This window comes from Euprymna scolopes, chromosome 7, assembly GCF_053919585.1.
Source record: "Euprymna scolopes isolate OS-2025 chromosome 7, ASM5391958v1, whole genome shotgun sequence".
NCBI lineage: Eukaryota > Metazoa > Mollusca > Cephalopoda > Sepiida > Sepiolidae > Euprymna > Euprymna scolopes.
This window is the reverse complement of record NC_136488.1, coordinates 153209039-153230244: the sequence shown is the minus strand read 5'-3', so window position 1 is coordinate 153230244 and position 21206 is coordinate 153209039. Positions and strand designations below refer to the sequence as shown.

At 31.5% G+C, this 21206-nt stretch overlaps 1 protein-coding gene and 1 long non-coding RNA gene across 2 annotated transcripts in view; one reads left to right on the top strand and one right to left on the bottom strand.

Moving 5' to 3' along the window:
• The window catches only part of LOC145280211 (uncharacterized), a 65933-nt gene extending 61658 nt beyond the window's left edge, over nucleotides 1–4275 (top strand). The window contains exon 2 of the long non-coding RNA XR_013868579.1: nucleotides 3418–4275. This is a non-coding gene — a long non-coding RNA (uncharacterized LOC145280211). The remainder of the gene's footprint in view (nucleotides 1–3417) is intronic.
• LOC145280195 (uncharacterized) overlaps nucleotides 1–4518 on the bottom strand; it is a 44030-nt gene extending 39512 nt beyond the window's left edge. The window contains exons 1-2 of the transcript XR_013868569.1: nucleotides 4392–4518; nucleotides 989–1411 (exon numbers count right to left, since the gene is read on the bottom strand). The gene's annotated coding sequence lies outside the window, so the exon portion shown is untranslated. The remainder of the gene's footprint in view (nucleotides 1–988; nucleotides 1412–4391) is intronic.
• Nucleotides 4519–21206: the final 16688 nt, after the last annotated feature.

The following is a 21206-nucleotide window of genomic DNA, read 5'->3' as shown; positions in this document are numbered from 1 at the left end:
AACAATTATATTTTCAATGAATTTTCTTTAAATACTTTAGATATACACCTGAACGATGTTGGGTAAACACGGCTAGTATTATATGTTGAAAGAGAAAAGTATAAAAACAAAGACTTACATTGTTTTGTGGCCAATTTTGCCCAGTGGTATGAGCAAATATTTTCAAATGTGTTGGAACAGCGAACACAACGTCTTGCATCATCTTGTGAGAAAAAAAAAAGGAGAAAGGGGTGTTTATTTTCATATCTAATCACTGAAAACCATAGAAAATTTATAGAAAAATGTTTTGATATTTACTGGCAAAATACTCTTCGTTTGTTCTTTCAGAATGATAGAATTTTGTATTTCCTGTACCATCAGGACGGGGGAAATGGTTTTCTCGTAGCTCTTTTTCGGTTAATAAATAAGACTGTAATCTTAGATACAATTCAATACCTGCAATAGAAGACAATAAGTTTTGATAAGTAATAGTACATTCTTAAAAACTTAATAAGTAAATATTTTGATTCTTGTTCAAAATTCACCCTAGTTTTAATTTTATAAAAAAAATCATCTTATGCAATTAATAAGAATTCATAGGTATTACATAAAATTAGAAGTATATAATAATTAAAAAAAAAAAAAAAAAAAATGAAAACAGACCTATTATTGAGTAAACAATAAAATATGGCTTCCATAATAATTATATTGGATGACAGCATTTATTTTTGAATAATGAAATATCAATATTTTTACTTTTGTTGAAAAAAAAAAAAAAATTTTTTTAATGGAAGCTAGTTTGTGCCAGAATATGTAGAGTAAATTTAGTTTTTAATTTTTTTGTTAAATATCTTGTTATTGTAAAGTCACAGGATATTTTTCTTTCAATAAGAGAAAAAAAATACTGATTTCTAGCTATTTACAAACATATTTAAAGCAAGATAGACAAAAATTACCCCCTCAAAAAAAAAAAAAAAAAAAAAAATACTAATAATGAAGGATAACAAACCGGTCAGTTGACGTGTCACTTTCTGCATTATTGGAACTAACGGAAGACTCTTTTCCGGGTGCATTCGGCTAGTTATATTGCGTAATATTTGAATCCTGTTTATAACATTCTCCAAGCTTTCAATATTGAATATACAATTCATAAGTAGTGCGCTCACCTCCGTAGCAGCCTAATGGGAATGAATAATAAAAAGAGGTAAATATATTAAAATTTTCAAATAAAAGAAATGTTATCAATATATTTCTTAAAAACAAACAAAAAATGACATTTTTAATTCATAAAATTCTCAAAATAGCTTACCATTCTAGATGCCATAAGTTGAGAAGTACCATTTTCAATGTACGCCTCAGCAACAAATGTGGTACATATATTGCGGAAATCTTGTGGTAATATTTTGCCTATTAGGTCAGAAAAATACAATTTCTGCAAAGAAAAATAGGTTTTGTTAAAATATGTCAGCACTTATACTCTAATAGTAAGAATTTTTGTTTGTGACATCATTTCAAGAATAAAACGAAGTCACATAAGCATTAAACATGTAAAAGTATAAAATAAACTTTTAACATTTAACAAATGATATCAACCGAAGAGTTAGATTCTTTTTTTTTTCCGAGGGTTTCATTTAAAACTTGACAAACACTTGTAATATATATCATCGTATAATAATTAGCTCACTGTGATTAAAAATATTTAAAATGTTTAAATTCAGTGTTATTTCTCGCGGTTGATGGTAGCTAATCGAGCCACAAATGGCTCGTGTTGCCGAGTTCGAATCTATCGACTGGTGTTAATCGTGACACCCTGCACTGGAGATTCCCGAAAGGCTGAAACACTAGTGTCTGTAGGTATTTAATTATTATAGTAAAAAAAAAAAAAAAAAAAATATATATATAATTATATGTAAGCCCCTTCAAGAATACTTAAGGATGGCTACTGTCTGTGGAATAACTAACTTTGTGGCGAGGTTCGTATCTCATGACCGGCAGGAATTGTCACAACCTACGCTGATGATTGCATAAGCATTAAACAATAGTGTCTGTAGGTATAAAAAATAATTATTGTTAAATTATATACAAAAAAAAATTCAAGTTGATAAAAATTGTAACATTTTATAAAGTTGAAGAGTTTAAAGACTTAAAAAATATTTCACATTAATCGTTATAAAATATTTTTCTTTATCAAAATGAAACTACTTGATCAATTTACATGAATTTGGGAATATGACGTTTTCCAGTCCATGACGAATACATCAAAGATTTTTCAGTATTTTTTTTAATTATTAGGTTGAATTCTAAATACGAACTAAATATCCATTTCTAAAAACATTAAAAATAAAAGCATTATTTAACAAACATTTCAACGTAAATATTTTTTTGTTATAAAATATTTTGGCACTTGATGACGAGTGTGGACCCTGCGTAAGCATTGGTCTATTTCACCACAAAAAACTTTTTTAGCCCCCCCCCCCCAATCCAAAGAAAATGCCAAATTAATTTTAAACTCCAAATTGTTACACGTACTAAATGACATGGGTTCGACACCATATGATGGCTCGTGACGTCTCTGAGGTATTGATACCATTGATAAAGGGTAGTCACATTTAATTCTCATAGACAGCAGCAACAACACCAGTGATCTGTCTAGACCAGACATACACAATTTTTTATAAATTCTTGTAAAGTTAAAAAAAAAAAAGATCCTTTTTTAATGGATGTCTTCTGACTCTTATGAATTTTGCAGCGAAAAATTTTTGTGTCACAAGATTTTGAGTCATCTCCTGATAACAACCCCTACATTGCATCGTAAAGGCAAGTATTTTTCGTTCTTTGAGGAAATTATGAGAAGAATCAAAGTCCTTTGTCCACTTAAATAGTTGCGTAAGTATTTTTATTATAAATGTACAAAAAAAAATATTTAGTATAAAAAATAAAGTAATGAATTTAAAATGAAATAAAATAAATTTGGAATAAAATAAATTTAAAATGAAATGAAAACAAGCACAAAATAAAAGTATGAATGAAATTCACTCAAAGAAAAAAGTCAAAACAAAACATGCTCGATTATTGGAGTTTAAAATCAATTTGACATTTTCTTTGGCTTTTTTTAAAATATTTTTTTCGCCTGAAAAAGCAACTTTTCATGGCTAAATAGACCAATGTTTGTGCAAGGTTCACACTCGTCATCCAGTGCCAATATTTTATTAAAAATAAATATCTATTTATAAAAAGATTAAAAATAAATGAGCAATTTTGCCTCTTTTTTTCTTAGTACTTATACAGTTTAATTAAGACATTAAAAAATGAAAATATCGAAAACAGGTTATATTGTACGTTTCTGTTATGGAAGGAAGTCCTCCGAAAAAAAATTCCACTTAATATCTCAAGTAATTTCTTATTTACAGCGAAAAAACTATTGATACAGAGCAAAAGGTTCGATTTTTAGGAAAAAAACTAGTATTAAAGATGGGATGTAGTGTCGGCGCTTTAACTGGAGTTATCTCCCCGTGGTGATTTCCAGATGTCTATTTCGAGTTGTTAGTTTTAAAATAAAACAATGTAATTAATATAAAAAATATTTTAATATTGAAAGTAAGCACTTGATTAAATAAAATAAACGAACAAAATATACATTTTTTTTTAATGTATATTTATAACTATTTAACAGAAAAATGAAACAAATTTTAGAAAGTATATTATTTAGTTACGGGCAAAAATGGATGAGCTAGTTTTGAAAGCCGATTTATCATAATTTTTTTGGAGTTTGTCGACTACTTTTTGATTGTATTTGAAAGATTAAGGACTAAACTTAATTTCCAAAAGGAAAAAATATTTGTACACATGGGAAAAAAAAAAAGTTATGAAAATGTTTTCACCGCGAGCTACCCAATTCAGCTAAATTTTGAAGTTAAATAAATTCATTGTAAAAAATCCTTTAAATGATAAATATTAGTTTTCTGGGTCTATTTCAAAGATAATTAGTAAAGTTCTAAGATATTGAATTAAATCTAAAAAAAAAAAATTACCTTGTTTGTACAAAACATAAATTAATTAGTCCAAAACCGAGTGATTCTGGCGTTCGCAGAATGCAATAAACTACATTTTGTAAACACGAAAATTACGAAGGCCCAAAATAGGTCATGTAATTAAAAGTTCTTTTATTTTTTGATTCGTTTTAAAATGTAAAAAGAAATCAGAACGTCCTTTTCAAGGTATTCACCCTAAAACAAAATGATCAGACGAACGAATAATATATTAAAAAAAAAAATAAAAAAAAAAAAACGACCAAAACCAACAAACGAAACCTGCGTATGTTAAAATAAAAAAAAAAAAACATGTGCGTGTTTTAAATTACTAATTGTTAATTTAGATATTCACAGTAAAAATGAAATAACCAAAATACTTACAATCTTGTGGGTGTTGTCTGTAAACATTTTAAAGTAAGTTTAAAATGCAATGAAACATTTAAACATCAGATCTTTACTCTCGTGGTCAGAAAGTTTTTTTCCCGCATAAAAGGATAAAGGATTAAACCCATATCCTCGAGTGACCTCTTAGCCTTGATGCCTATGTAAAAAAAAAAAAAAAAAAATCCATAATGGCTGATTTCAACGTGCTCTCATAAAAGCATGTTTTTCCGCTGTAAAAAAAAGAAAAAAGAAAAGAAAAACTACTCCAGTTTGTGAAAAAGGAGTCAGATGCAATTCAATCTGTTGTGATACTTTTATGCATTGGGCAGACAAGTGTAGCAGAATTACCAATTATCCAATGCACAATTCAAATAATAGTTTATAAAAAAAATATCTTCAGGATATTTTGAGAGTAATTTCTTTAATCATGAATGTCAAAAACTTAATACAACTTAAATTAATAAAAGATAGAGGTAACTACAAGTCTGGAAAGTAATTGAGGGAATAATTAAGCAAAGTTGAAACGTTTTATTACTTTTGTGATATCATTAGAACACAGAGCAGATGTTAGTGTGATTGCAAGAATTAGGAATGGATAGAGTAAGAAAACTTCTGTCATTACTAACTAGCAAAGCATTACCACGGTCAATCAAGTGAAGAGCTTATCATGCATGTGCACATAGACATGATATATGAAAGTGAAATCTGATTAATGGGGTTCGAGGAAGTGTGTTGCATAAATAGAAATAAGTGAATATGATGGATGTATAATGTAAAACTTGGGTTTACTTCTGATAACCTCAGAGGAAGATTATATGTGCTGATTATAAGGTTTGGTTTGCGGCATATCAACCATCTAGGATAATTATTTTATATTCTTTGAATACATTGCTATGAAAAGACAATTTCAGGAAAAAATAATGAATTTTTAACTGAAAAAGATAATGAATTCATGCACAGTTAAATAAAAAAGAAATTATAACTTGAAATTTTAAATATTTAATCATAGTAATCCAAAATATATGAAATAAACAAAAGGAATTTTAGAAGAATGTATAAAAATAACATTTTTCGCTAAAAGGAAGATATATTCATGCGCAATTGAATAAAAAAATACAAAAAAAAAAAGGACAAAGTATTTTTATCATACAAAACGTTTATTTTTACAAAAAAAACAAACAAACTATACAGATTATGGAAAAGTTTCTGTATTACCTCTTTGTGACTTTTTAAAAAAGTTGCATTGAATTTTATCCCTTTTCTCAAGCTATTCATCAGATGCAGACAATTTTATTGTGATAAGTTTTATTTTCAACAATTTTAGGGCAGTCAAAAATATTTTCAAATGAAAAGGAAAATGGTTTCATATTCTTTGAAAATTCAAGATGCTGCCATAATTTCAATATTGCCAAAATCGGAAATGTGATTCTGCAGTCGAGTGAAACTGACAAATTTATTGGTGTAGAAAAAAAAAAAACTGATAAAACGTGAGAAAGTGTTCTTTCTCTATATCATGTTGATAAACTGGAGACTGAATATAAAATTCTAATCCATATTTTTGATTTGTCTCTTGAAAAAATGATATATCCATAACAGATGTAATTTATAAGCATTATGATAAATTCTAAATTTCAAATGAAAGATAAGATTATTTATAGACATTCTTGTATTAATACTTTAGTTATTCGATTCTGTCTATTTGTTGATCATTGTAAAAGAGCCAAACATTTGTTAGTTTGTGTGGAATCAACACACAAGCATACTTGTCAGGTGTATAGTGAAAGAAATCAATACTAAAGAGTCACACCGAGCAGAATATTTTTTCGTGGTGTCTTACTGCAGTTGATAATGGACTAATTTCATTGCTGCAATGCTATCTTCTTTACTGTCATGACAATTGGCTGAAAGAAAAACAAAGATAATTAATTTCTGGCTTTATAATTGTTAGCAAGTCCTCATGGGGTTTGCAGTCCTAAATTTGCTGCCTTAGAACTATGTGAATGAACATGTATCATTGTCACATTTTTTCAAAATGCATGCAAATGTGGTATATTGATTGCATAGAAATGTGATGCGATAGAACAAATCTGAGATCAGATTTGGATTTGCCACAGCCAAATCAGTCTAAATCAACTTTAAATGCCAGAAAAAAATGCTATAAAAGAAATATTATAATCATTAACGTGATAATCACGTTGACACCCCAGTTCCCGTTAGTTCACCAAAGTTAAGCAACGTGGAGCGTGGTCAGTACTAAAATGGGTGACCATTTGGTGTTGTATGTGCTCTCTTCGTATTGTCCTCGACTTCTCGTTGACACTCGACCCAAGCAGTGTCGATTCAGAAGAGGTGTGGTTAGATTTTGCAACTATTGCCTCACAATTTCATGTGCAGTTACCTTTACAGAGAGTATCTATTATCTTTTGAGACTGAACGAAGGCTTCCATGCCAACTATGTCCATGCCTTTTTCTTATGAATTCTATCTTATACAGCGTTTCTTTTGTTAAAAAATAGATGCTATGTTGCATTTAAAAAAAATTTGCATTTTTATGAAATGAGCTATAAATGATATTAGTTTTTGAGTGTGTGTGTGGGGGGGGGGGTCATAATGCATATACTAATATACTATTCTCATCTCCACAATATTTCGGTTTATGCAAGCAAGTTTAAGTCTAATTAGTACCAGATGGATGATCATTTGAGAAAACCAGGCGCTGTATGTAGGACATTGACACTTTCTGCAGCTCCTCCATCCCACTTGGCCTCCAGCTATCTCAACTCTGTCCTGCCGCTGGATCAGGCTGGTTGAAACGAGAGTAAGGCTGGCTCTACATAAACCATTTTCACTTTAAACTCCCAGTGCGAGACCTGCATCATCCCTAGGATGATCAGATAGTCTTTGTCGTTGGGTGATCACTTGGGAATACCAGGCGCTATATGTAGGAGGACGTTGATGACCTCCCTACAAGAGCTACAAAAACTTAACATCGTCTCCCCTGATGAGGATATACATGCGACTGGGAACCGCTTTTGAATTTAATATTCCCATGAAACTTCCTCCTTTTCTCAATTCGTCATTCATGAGGGAGTAGAAGTGTTAATCTTTGTTATTTTTACTTATTATTGCCTGTAGTGAAGATTGAATTCTCAACTGTCGTTTAGAATTAACAAATGCCTCATCTGTTACTACCTGGTCATGTCTGATGGAATGTGAACAATCTACCCTAGTTTATAAATAATGGGCTCAGTTTGAAATTCTGTATAGATTCTTGGGTTCAAAATAAGAATTCCCAAGTTCCTAATAAAAACTTCTAACAAGCCTTTAATCTAAATTATTCCCCTCACTTATTCACACAAACCTTTCGGTGGCAACTACTCTAAAAACAAATATTGTTAAATAAATGAATTGGGATTTTTTTTTGTTCTATAGTTCAACTTTATAGATTATTTTGCGAGAAAGAGTTATCCATTGCATCTTTTCTCTTCCGACATTGGTAGCAACTTCGATTGCCATAGTTACAGCTAATGCATTTATAATCCTCTCGAGTTATTTCCCTTGCCTTAGGAGTTGAATTTAAAAAAAAATCGAAAACACTGAGAATTAGATTATTTGAAATAATATGGAAATAAGTTATTTCCATATCTGCTACATAATGAATTTAGTTTATTTATTTTTCAATAAAATATATAGTTAGCATTTAGTAGACTATTTTTTTTTGGTTCAGTATTTGTTTTTAAAATATATTTGAAAATTCAAGTTAGCTATAAAAACGGTACATTTCAACAAAAAAGAAAAAAAACTGATACTTATGGCGAATGCGGTCTGTGCTAAAATAACGTTATTGTTTAGAAACACATTCTTAATATGGAGAGGAGACAACAAAAAAAAAAACAAACCTATTCTGTAATTTCATCTCATAGTTTAATAAACAAGATATCGTAAAAATTGAATTTAACTTGAAAATCCTAATCGACCGTCAACTCAAGACGAAAATTATTAAAAATGTAAAAGAGGTGGGGATTACTTTGTTGATATAATAAAGAGACATTGGAAAATTTGAATTTTGCGTACAAAAAACAAACAGCTATTGTAGTATGTATTAAAAAAAATCAAGATGGCGGCTCCCGGTGAAAACAAAATATCTAAACGAAGCCAAACTATATTCTATTACATATTGGCAAAATAAAATCTCGCATTTTCTTGTTCATTTTATTTTTTTTAAACTGTTTTAGTTCAAGACTTAATCTATTATGAATAAATATGAAATTACTAAGTGTTCAGAGGGTGAAATATGCTAGGATAATATTTTTTTATTTTAAATCGCAATATCGAAAACATGAAAATACGTCGTTTGCTTTGAGGAATCGCAATTGTAATAGCACAAAATAAATCTAAATTATAAATCAGTAATTTTCGTAATTTCAACGCTTTTAAGTAATCTAATCTGGGTAAATTTATAATTGAACATTGTTATTCCTCTCTCAACCTCTATGATTTTTTAAGTAATTATTTTAGATGCGTATTCATGAATACATTGAGAAATTGGCAGAATTGCAGTTTAATGCCCCATAGATCGCCGATTTCCAAAGTCGCATAACCAGCAAGTACACCGTCTGACCGGTGTATAGGTCAAATATCCCCTAAAAAAATAGTAACATTTTGCGGTCGTGGTTTCAGACAACAGTCAACAAGAAAAAAAATCGAAATAAATTTGCATACATGTTTTTAAATGAATTTTTTATTTTATAAAAAATAAAAGTACAAGCAATGAATAAGAAATTTAATTTATATATATCGTAAATTCTTTTACAAAGAAAATACTTTTTTTTTAATGAATTTTTTATTTTACAAAAAATATTTAATTTATATATATCGTAAATTCTTTTTCGATATTTTTGTTTTTTATAATTTTTTATTGTAATTTTCAATTTTTGACAACAATAAAATAAATAAATAAGAAATACTTTTTCTCAAGTAAGATAATTTAGATATTTTCCAATGAACTAAAAACGGTCGACCTAGACGAGAGTACCCAAAATGGCCGACCAGGACTGAGATATGACACGTGACCGGATGTAATGGAAGAAATATCTCATGTATTTAATTTAAGCCGTCGTTTCGTATCTTACAACATCGTATCTTACAACATATACAACAAATACTTTATTGTAACTTTTTCTTTAATAATCTATATTTAATAAATATTTATATAAAATTATCAGAATTGAAAAAAAAGCCAAGCTGGCAACCCTGATAGGCACTTGAATGTACTTTGGCAACACGGCTCTAGCTGAAATAATTTATTAAGGAAACAACGTAAATAAATAAATTAGAGAAAAGGGAAAAAAAACAGGTCGACCTAGACGAGAGTACCCAAAATGGCCGACCAGGACTGAGATATGACACTTGACCGGATGTAATGGAAGAAATATCTCATGTATTTAATTTAAGCCGTCGTTTCGTATCTTACAACATCGTATCTTACAACATATACAACAAATACTTTATTGTAACTTTTTCTTTAATCTTTAATAATTTATAAATATTTATATAAAATTATCAGAAAAAAGCCAAATTTGAAGCCAAAATTGAAAAAGAAACCAAGCTGTCAACCCTGATAGGCACTTGAATTTACTTTGGCAACACTGCTTAATAAATTATTTCAGCTAGAGCCGTGTTGCCAAAGTACATTCAAGTGCCTATCAGGGTTGCCAGCTTGGCTTTTTTTTCAATTCTGATAATTTTATATAAATATTTATTAAATATAGATTATTAAAGAAAAAGTTACAATAAAGTATTTGTTGTATATGTTGTAAGATACGATGTTGTAAGATACGAAACGACGGCTTAAATTAAATACATGAGATATTTCTTCCATTACATCCGGTCACGTGTCATATCTCAGTCCTGGTCGGCCATTTTGGGTACTCTCGTCTAGGTCGACCAAAAAACAATTTGCAACTTACCTGCATGGCGTCGTCTGCTGAAATTTACGGCAAATGAGTCGTTTATAAGATATGCATTTTTTTTTAACGGTAAATGTTACCTTACCAAAACAAAACGAAGTAAAAAAAAAAACAAAAAACAAAAAAACGGAAAATTCATCGGCTCTAGATGAAGGGAAAAAAAACATAACGAATGAAGGTTTTTGTTCATATTTTTTTAGACAGGGTATTTATTTAGAAAAGGAAAAAAAAAAAGGTTTTTGTCCATATTTTTAGACAGGGTATTTAGAAAAGGAAAAAAAACATCACGAATGAAGGTTTTTGTTCATATTTTTAGACAGGGTATTTTTCTGTTACGTGCGTTAAGAACAGATTAAAATTTCTTATTGCTGTGTCTGTTTTCATACCATACGCTTCCCTATACATGGCCTCGTCCACATGTAAGATACGATGTTGTAAGATACGAAACGACGGCTTAAATTAAATACATGAGATATTTCTTCCATTACATCCGGTCAAGTGTCATATCTCAGTCCTGGTCGGCCATTTTGGGTACTCTCGTCTAGGTCGACCCTAAAAACGATATATTTCCGAAATACTTTTTTTAAAATGAATTTTTTTATTTTACAAAAAATATTTAATATATATATATATATATATATATATATATATATATATATATATCGTAAATTCTTTTACGAAGAAATACTGTTTCTCAAATAAGATAATTTAGGGTGCTTGTGCAGTTTACACGAAAATTTCAAAAAAAAGAAAAATTATATTCTACGTACTCGTTATGGGATGAAGTTCTCATTTTTGATGAGTTTTTCGAATCTTCGAAATCGTTTTTACGGCACTAAAAAAAACTACTTGATGAAATTACGTTAATTTTTTTTTATGAGAATTTTAACCCATAACGAGTACGTAGAATATAATTTTTTTTTTAATTTTCGTTTTTTAATACTAGGTGTAAACTGCACAAGCACCTAATTTAGATATTTTCCAATGAACTAAAAACGATATATTTCCGAAATACAAACAATAAAATTATTAAAAAAATTACTTTTAAAATTCCTTCTCCACATAAATTCTTTTAAATAAGACGGGAACAGCTCATCGCGTGTCCCACACTGACGCCTTAGCTTGCGCTTAGCGTGCATCCACAGTCCTTCAATTGTTTGGGTGTGTATAGCTTGATTGACTGGATCAACAAAATGTTTTTTGTGTATAATTATTTGATGTTCATAGTCACCAACTGCTATGTTTTCAATGCCATAGTATGCACCCCATTTGTCAGACATGATTCTGCTTCCCGGCAAAATCCATTTTTGGATTAAAGGTAAAAGTGTGTTGGCACTTCGATCAGCTACTTCGACCATGAAGCAAGAACCGTTGTTTCTTTGAACACCACCAAAAACCCAATGGCCTTCCTTCCAGTGGCCTCGGTGATATTTTCTGTGGAAATATTTGGTTTCGTCTATTTCAACTTCGATTCGGTTTCCTGAATCATCTCTCCCACCTATGGGTCGTTCATTATTTATTTCAAGCCATTCCCTGCATACTTCACGAAAAAAATTACACCAATCAACAATGGTGTGTTCAGCCATGTGTACCTCTCGTACCATATCTACTTGAGGGGCATCATTGGCCCACAGGTATGTTAAAACAACAAGGTTCTTTAATGGCAAATGGCTTCTAACATAGAACGAATCATTTCGTACACTCTGTGATGTATTGTCTCTTCTACAACGCCAACGATAACCATCTATACCTGTTTTAAAATTATGTAATGTCGCAGGATTACTGCAGACATCACAAGAAGCTTCATTTTTTATAAGGCGACGACGAGCTATCCATTGTAAAATAGAGTACGGTTCCTCTAATTGAGGCAATAAAGTTGTTAATGTAATCACCTCGTGTTATTTCACTTTTAGTCATAATTTCAATGGTTGGCACAATAAAGGTTTTCGCACGTGGTCCCATTTTAATTTAATTTTTTAGATATATATCTAAAGACTTTAGGGGAAGTCAATTTCAGAGAAAATGTATTTAAAAAAAATGTTACTATTTTTTTTTGGGGGGGGGGGGCATTTGACCTATACACTGGTCAGACGGTGTACTTGCTGGTTATGCGACTTTGGAAATCGGCGATCTATGGGGCATTAAACTGCAATTCTGCCGATTTTTAAAGTTTAAAAATTGAAAAATATTCATCTCGTAAAAATCAATTGATTTCATTACGTAAAAAAATGGCTGCCTGAGCGCACGCACTTTGTAAACACTTTTTAAAAAAATGAAAAATAATATTTCTATTATTTTTTAAACAACTTAAATAGTTTATTTTGGAAGTATATTCTATAAAGAAATAAATAACCCACTTTAGAAAGAGAAATTACGAGTTTTCTATATTTTATTCGCAGTTTTCTGTTAGGGGTGTCAAAAATTCCCCAAAAAATTCTGATACACCTAACACAGTAGGGTCCAAAAGTTAAGGAACCGTTGATCATTTTTTTTGAATGGCTTCTAACTTTGTCTATGAAAAAGAAAAAAATTTGAATTTTCGAATGGTAGTTAAATAAAAAAAAAATTTTCTTTTGATTTTGAATACATATTAATTTTTTACATATAAATAAATTTAATTAAATTAAAGGCGTCAAAAAATTAAGGAACGCAGAAAATTAGCAATTTTAATAGCAACTTAACAAAATGTTGATTTCGAATATATTACAAAAAGCTATCTATACAAGAAAAACAGCTTATTTGTGACCATTCTGATGAAAAAAAAAAGTCCATAGGGGAGATTGTTAAAAGCGTTCTTTTTAAAAACTTTGGGTTTGTATTACTGTACACAGATTCGAAAAAGTTGTCAAAAAACAAATATATAACAAATAAATGTTATCAAAGGCAAGACAAGTTTCTTTTCTACCTAACTGGATAATTTTTCGTGTTTTTATTCAATGTAACATATTTATTCAGCTCGAAAAACATACAGTGTTTACCGATGTATTCGAAAATTCAAGATGGCGTCTGATTCTCCGAATATATGTCAACCTATGTCACGGTAACATATATTGAGCGAGTTTTTGACAGTATTTTATCCGTTTTTTTTTTTATTTATAACACCTTTTCCCAAACTTACCGTGTTAAAGAGAGAATCAGACGCCATCTTGAATTTTCCAATACATCGGTAAACACTATGTTTTTCGAGCTGAATAAATATGTTACATTGAATAAAAACACGAAAGATTATCCAGTTAGGTAGAAAAGAAACTTATCGTGCCTTTGATAACATTTATTTGTTATATATTTGTTTTTTGACAACTTTTTCGAATCTATGTGTACAGTAATACAAACCCAATTTTTTTTCTCTCTCTCGGAGATCAAAATGGATACATACAATATAACCTTTTTTAAAAATTGTTTTTTTTTTTTTTTCGATATTTTAATTTTTTTTTAATGTCTTAAATTGTACAATTGCCGATTTTTACAGTTAATTTATTTAAATTTCAAATTTAGCTGAATTTTCCGGCTTTTTGCCATGCCATGATAACATTTTTTGGGTTTGTATTACTGTACACATAGATTCGAAAAAGTTGTCAAAAAACAAATATAGAACAAATAAATGTTATCAAAGGCAAGATAAGTTACTTTTCTACCTAACTGGATATAATTCACGTGTTTTTATTCAGTGTAACATGTTTATTCAGCTCGAAAAACATGCAATGTTTACCGATGTATTGGAAAATTCAAAATGGCAGCCGACTGTCTCTCGGAGAGGGTACGTTTGGGAAAAGGTATTATAAATAATAAACTAGACAAAATACTGTTAGAAAACAACCGAATACATGTCAACTTATGTCACGGTAACATATTGAGCGAATTTCTAATAGTATTTTGTCTGTTTTTTTTATTTATAACTAATTTTCCCAAATTTACCGCCTCAAAGACAGAGTCGGCTGCCATTTAAAATTTTCAAATACATCGGTAAACATTGTATGTTTTTCAAGCTGAATAAACATGTTACATTAAATATAAACACTAAAAACATATCCAGTTGAGTAGAAAAGTAACTTATCTTGCCTTTGATAACATTTATTTGTTATATATTTGTTTTTTGACAACTTTTTCGAATGTATGTGTACAGTAAAACAAACCCGAAAATTATTTAAAAAAAAAAATTGATAAAATCGTTTTTTCTGGGGTTTTTTTTTTTTCGCTTTTTTTATGACCTGCCCTACCGTAGTATAAACACCCCCAACCTTCCCATGTTAAGAACGGCTTTCGAGATTGGATATTTTTTAAAATCCGAAAACCATTCTTAACACAGGGAGATGGGGGACATAGTAAATATTTACCGAAAAATCTTTTCAAAAAAAAAAAAGAGGACGATTTTTCATCATATATTTCTGTTAAAGAAATTTGAAAATTTTATATTATAAAAGGCGTATAAAGTCTATTTTGGCATGAAAAAAGATAGTGAAAGAGTACATATATCCGTAATTGTTTAATTGGAAATGTTTCGATTTAATTAATGGAAAGTTTTTCCTGAAACGTGTGTGTGTATATACTAGCAGTCCCGCCCGGCTTTGTTCGGGCCCTATGTACTTTATGTGCATATGTATATATTAAAAAGTGTGAATATGTAAAGTAATACCTTTTTGTACAATAGTCTTCCTTAACTACCATAGAGAAAAGACAGACAGACATTTTTACTTTTATAGATATCTAAATAGATAAATAGATTGGATGCAATATATAGTAATGATTTAAAAAGTATTTAAAAAAAAGCAAGACTCGTGCGCCACCACCGAGAACCAAAACGTTCAGCTCAGGATTTATTTTGCCTCTGCCGTCAATGACTGGACTATGAAAACATGTTTACTGTAAAGCTAAAAATTAAAATATGAACCAATAGCTAATACGTTATGCATTCGTAATGCCGGCATTCGACCTTCACTTAGCAAATTTCATTTTTTAAAATATTTTCACACTTTTGCATGGATTTTTCCAGGCTAAAACCCAAATATAAAGTTTTGCATGGATTCAAATACTATATATATGAAGTTTCATGTCTGTAGACCAAAAACTCTAGGAGGATTAACTACTAAGGAGGCTGTCCTATCAGCAGGTGCAAAGTACCGGGGCTGCTGTATTGCCATTTGGTGAATGGATTCTGGACCATACAGCAGTTTCTGGTAGGGCCTCTCGATGCCATACTAGTGGGTAATTGTTACGGCTTTACTTTATCATGTGCCACCAAAAAAAAAAAAAATGTCTTGTCTTTTTTCTCTCTTATTTTCCCTCTCTGTCCTGCTCCAACCAAGTCTACCGACCTGCTCCACAAACCCCAAAACCTCAACAATCATGACAAATCTCCAAAAAAGAAACACGAATAAACCTAGAACCCCATCCTCCAACGTAGACCCCAACTACCAGGTCTCCTCCAACATCAGGGGTCTACGTTCCAACCTTCCAGAGGTTGAAACCCAATTACAGGAGACAAAACCGTACATATTCTTTCTAAGTGAAACTGGCATAGGGCCAACCACTTCTCTAGACAAATTCATAATTAAAGGATACTCCAACTTAACATCTAAATCTGACCCCCCCCCCCCCCCAAGATCGCCATGGGCATGGAATATGTGCCTACATCAAAGATGGCTTTCCATGTGGTAGGGATATCTCCAGTGAAGACCCTAATTTACGTTATATGTGCTTCCGGGTTGCACTAGCTTACATCACTGCATTTATGTTTGCCCTCTATCGCCCCCACAACAGTGGGGTTACTATCTTTAAGAGCATGTCTGAGAAAATTGACCACATCCTGTCTGCTCATCCTTTGGCTAACATTCACATTTGCGGTGACTTCAATGTCTATAATGTGGAATGGCTGACCCACTCAAATAAAACCGATGACGAGGGGAGGTTTTGTCATGATTTTGCCATTGCCTATGACCTCACTCAGATTGTTCACGAACCCATCCGTGTGCCTGATACACCCGGTCAATATGCAAGCCTTCTAGACCTTTTCCTCACACCATCCCCTGAGCTGTGTTCATGTTCCGTTCTATCTCCTCTGGGATCCTCTGATCACTCCGTTGTAACAGTTAAGATAAAAATGAAATGTTATAAGTCTTCAGACGTACCTCTCCACCGTACTGTATATTGATACTCTATGGCTGACTGGGACAGCTTCAGTACATTCCATGTTTAAAAAGGATGTGTCCTCTGTAGTATCAGACCATCCAAAAAATTCCAACAAAAACCTAATAGCTAGCCATGGTTCTCCCCTGAATGTGCTGCTGCCATCACGCACAGAAATTACTTTTTCCATAACTACCAACGTAATAGATGTACTGGGATTAAAGCTGCTTTCAGGACTGCTAGCAACCACTGTAAAAGAGTAATAAAACATGCAAGAGAGCTATATGCTCAGTCTGTTAAATCCAAAGTAGCTGAGCAGCGGTTTGGTTCCCACCAGTTCTGGCAAATAGCAAACAGGATCTTGAACAGAAGCGTGCGTTCTATCCCAACTATCATCAATGGACCTGAGGTCATCTCGTCAGCATCAGACAAGGCCAGACTATTTGCAAAGAACTTTGCAGCTAATTTTACCGTATGCGACAGTGACCATCAACTCCCTGTATTTCCTCCTATAACAGACAACACGCTATGCAACATACAAATATCTGTGCGTGAGGTCGCCAAGCTAATCAAGAACCTTGATTACAGTAAAGCAACTGGCCCTGACAGCATTCCAGTTATAGTGCTGAAAAAGCTCCAACCAGAACTTGCCCCCATACTTACAAAATTGTTTAAGCGTTGCCTTAAGGAGAAGTGCTTTCCAACACCCTGAAAAACCTCATCAGTATGCCCTGTATTTAAGAGTTCAGGTGAAAAGTCATCTCCCTCTCAGTACAGACCAATAAGTCTCCTGTGTGTCATGAGTAAGTTGTTGGAATCCATATTAAATAAAGAAGTAGTCAACCACCTCAACAGAAACAACCTTCTTAATGACATGCAATATGGTTTCCGCTCTGCAAGATCTACAGCAGATGTGCTAACGGTTATATCACATAGGATTAGTGAATCTCTTGACAAAGGTTTCCTTTCTAGGGCAATTGCTCTTGACATATCGAAGGCCTTCGATAAGGTATGGCATAAGGGCCTATTTCACAAGATTTCCAGCTACGGTATTACTGGAAATGTTTTCTCAATCATTAAATCATTTCTCTCTGATAGGGTCATAAGAGAAGTGGTTGATGGGCAAAAATCAGAGGCCCACAGTATTAATGCTGGAGTCCCCCAGGGGTCCATCCTGGGCCCAACTCTCTTCCTGATCTACATCAATGATCTCCCAAAACACATACTTAAATCATTCGTTGACATCTGTGTTGATGACACGACCATCTATGGCAGCACATCAAAGGCCGTAAATGAAATCTCTCCTCTGATCTTGAGCACGTGGTACAATGGGGGAAGAGGTAGCTGGTCACTTTTAATTCATCCAAAACCAAGCTTCTATCTTTACATCATCAACGCTCTGATCCCCATCTGGCATCAATTGAAATGGATGGCTCTCGTCTTGGGGAGGCTCCATGTTTTGACAAGCTTCTGGGTTTGACCTTTACTCCTGATCTGAAATGGAACACGTACATCAAATCTGTTGCCAGGGACACTGGGAAAATGGGATCCTTCTACCGCTCCAGAAGATATCTCACTGCTGATGCAATTCTCTATCTGTATAAAAGCCAAGTACGTCCAAGGATGGAGTACTGCTGCCACATCTGGGCAGGAGCTGCTAAAATAGCCTATCCTGCGTTGACAGAGTACAAAATAGACTTTGTGGTTTAGTGGGGGATGCCCTTTTCTCTTCCCTGCAACCTCTCTCCCACAGAAGAGACGTTGCGAGCCTGTCTTTGTTTTATCGTTATTTCCATGGCAGGTGCTCGTCTGAGCTCCAATCCCTCGTCCCCCCTCACCAATCTTTCATGAGAAACACCCGTCTGGCTGAAACTACTGCCAATAATTTTCCCCACTCTTTATCTGTGCCTAAATCCAAACGTAGATTCCATGAGAAAAGCTTCTTTCTTAGAACTGCACGCCAGTGGAACTCTCTGCCGCTTGCCTGTTTCCCACCTGACTACAACTTGGACGTCTTCAAGTCCAACATAAACAAACTCCTGACAAACCGCCCCCTTAAGTAAGACACTCTATCAAAACCCCCAATACTAATGATTACTACAATACTATCTCATTGATTACTGTACATGCAATAACCCTTATCCCTGAGTGGCCTTCGGGCCTTGATAAGTGGTGACCCTCATGTAAAAAAAAAAAAAGAGTTTGGTAGGTAAAATTTGTAAAACAAAAATATATGTATACATAAATATATATGGAAACAATTTTGTGTTTACTATAACTTTTTTACGCAAATATTACGCAAGTATAAATCGTGTAGATTATCTGCATGAATATAATTACACGTAATAGTTAACTAAAGATGATTATCCTATGAGAAAACTGAAACAACTAATAGGGAATTAATGTTTAAAAGAATATCCAAATTAGTTAGACCTTTTGCTAGTGAATGCAAGTCCACAACCCATATATAAGAAAATTTTATTGTCTTTTTAAATAGAAAAGAGGGTTTTTAATATGAATATCAATATGCAGAAAAGAAAAACGAATTTATAGGAGTATAGATTATTATTAAAAACAGAAAATGAGAATGACATATTCATAATTATTAAATTATGAGCGAGCACCATTTGAAAACCAATACATTGTATAAAAATGTATCAAAATATAATTGTAAAGACATTTATTGAAAAATCTGCGTAAGAAAATATAATTTTAATAAAACAATTTTTTTATTATTTATCTCGTACTTCGATCATAGTTTAAAATACTGATGTCTTCCTCTGATTTTAATGACAGGTGATAGCGTCTCCATTTTCGGTGATAAACTGTAGAAGTACCAAGGTTTCGTTTTCATTTTATCATGTTTTTAATTAAATCTGACATTTAACGCATGTAGCCGCGATATTTTTAAAATGAGATTTCTTTGTAGGCTCCCTTGTATCGTATCATTTTTTCCACAATTTCTTCCTGCATATTTTTCAATCAAATTAATTTTTCTAAGTAAACTGCAGTGCAATTATTTTTCACATATTTAAGGCTTTTAGATTTAATTCTTTTGATCTCCTTTGTTTTTTAAACTTACACTATACCACGTGGAAGGAAAAAAGAAAAACGAGAATGCTGATCTGATAAATAACCATATCAACCTGACAACTTGTTTGCTTCTTTTAAAAGAAAATAAACAGTATTTAAATAGAAATAAAGACCTTTTTTTCTAAGAAAAGTATGGGCATTTTTAGTTCTACTATGGACTTTTTCTGCAGTTAAGTGTGTAACAAATACACATAGAATCAATGTTTATTGATACATTAAAGAAAAGTATTTCCCATAAAATAGCCAAAAAATATCACCAAATGTATTCAGATATCCAATTAATGTACGAGAATTTCTTCCAAAAGTTTCTTAATATTACCTACTATGGCCAATGGTCACTCAAGGAAAAAGGTTAATAAGGTTTTCAGTTGAATGATGACCAAAACTATATTGCATAAAGTTAATTTTTGGTTTTAAATCGTATTTTTCGTTTTGAAATTAAATTTTTATTTACTTTTAAAAAATTTTAACAATTAAACTTTTAATTATTGCCTTTTGTTTTGCATAAATTGTGTGCCATTTAAATTATTTTATAGAAAAAAAATAACTTTTAAACACTTTTTAAATAAAAAAATCAAGTTTTAACTATATGAAGAATTTTAAAGCAAAAATAGATGCACATGCTAGTCGATAATTTCGAATAAATATTAAAAAAAGAAATGACTGCAGTAGATAAAAAAATTGGCATAAATGTTCACTTTTACATCCATAAAAAAAATCAATTATTTACAAGCAATAATGTTTTTATTTTTACTAAGGCATCATCACTTAGTAAAGATAAAACCACTCGGGTTTAATGAAACTAGTGGGTTGTCAGTTGAAAGATGAATATTATGAAAGGATTGAAAAGTATGAATGGAATAGACAATTATAATTCGTATTAGAATGATTTATGTCAAGTATTGGAGTTTATAAACATTATATAAAACTACAATTTAAAACAATTAACTGATTACCCAATGCACAATTCAAATAATAACTTATGCAAAAACATAAAAAACAAAAACAAAACAAGAACAACCTCTCGTAATATTCTGTATTGCATGAGTATCAAAAATTTAACAGAACTTTAATAAAAGATAGCGGTAACTACAGGTTTTAAAAGTGATTGAAAGAATAATTGAGCAGTAAATAAGTCAAATAAGCATAAATGAAATACAGTATGAGAGAATTATCTTAATAAAAATAACTTATATTTTACTTTAAATTTAATAGAACTTAAATTAATAAAAATAGAGGTAACTACAAATCTTGAAAGTGATTGAGGGAATAATTAAGCAGCAAATAAGTCGGATAAGCATAAATGAAAGTTTGGTTTTATGCCGTGAAAAATATGACTGATGCTATATTTATCATGAGACTAATGCAAGAGAATTATCTTATTAATAATAATCTGTATTTTACTTGTGTGGATCTATCAAAAGCTTTTGACGGTGACAAGAAAGCTTGCCTGGTGAGCTTTGCTTAAACTAGGGGCATATGAGTGGTTTGTGTAGATTGAGCATTTCTGTATATTGTTTGAACAAAGTCATGATAGAATTAACAGCACATTTAGGGACAGCTTTCATGTTCAAGTACGAGTACATCAGGACTCCTTACAGAGTTTGTTAAAAGCATTGTCGAGGGAG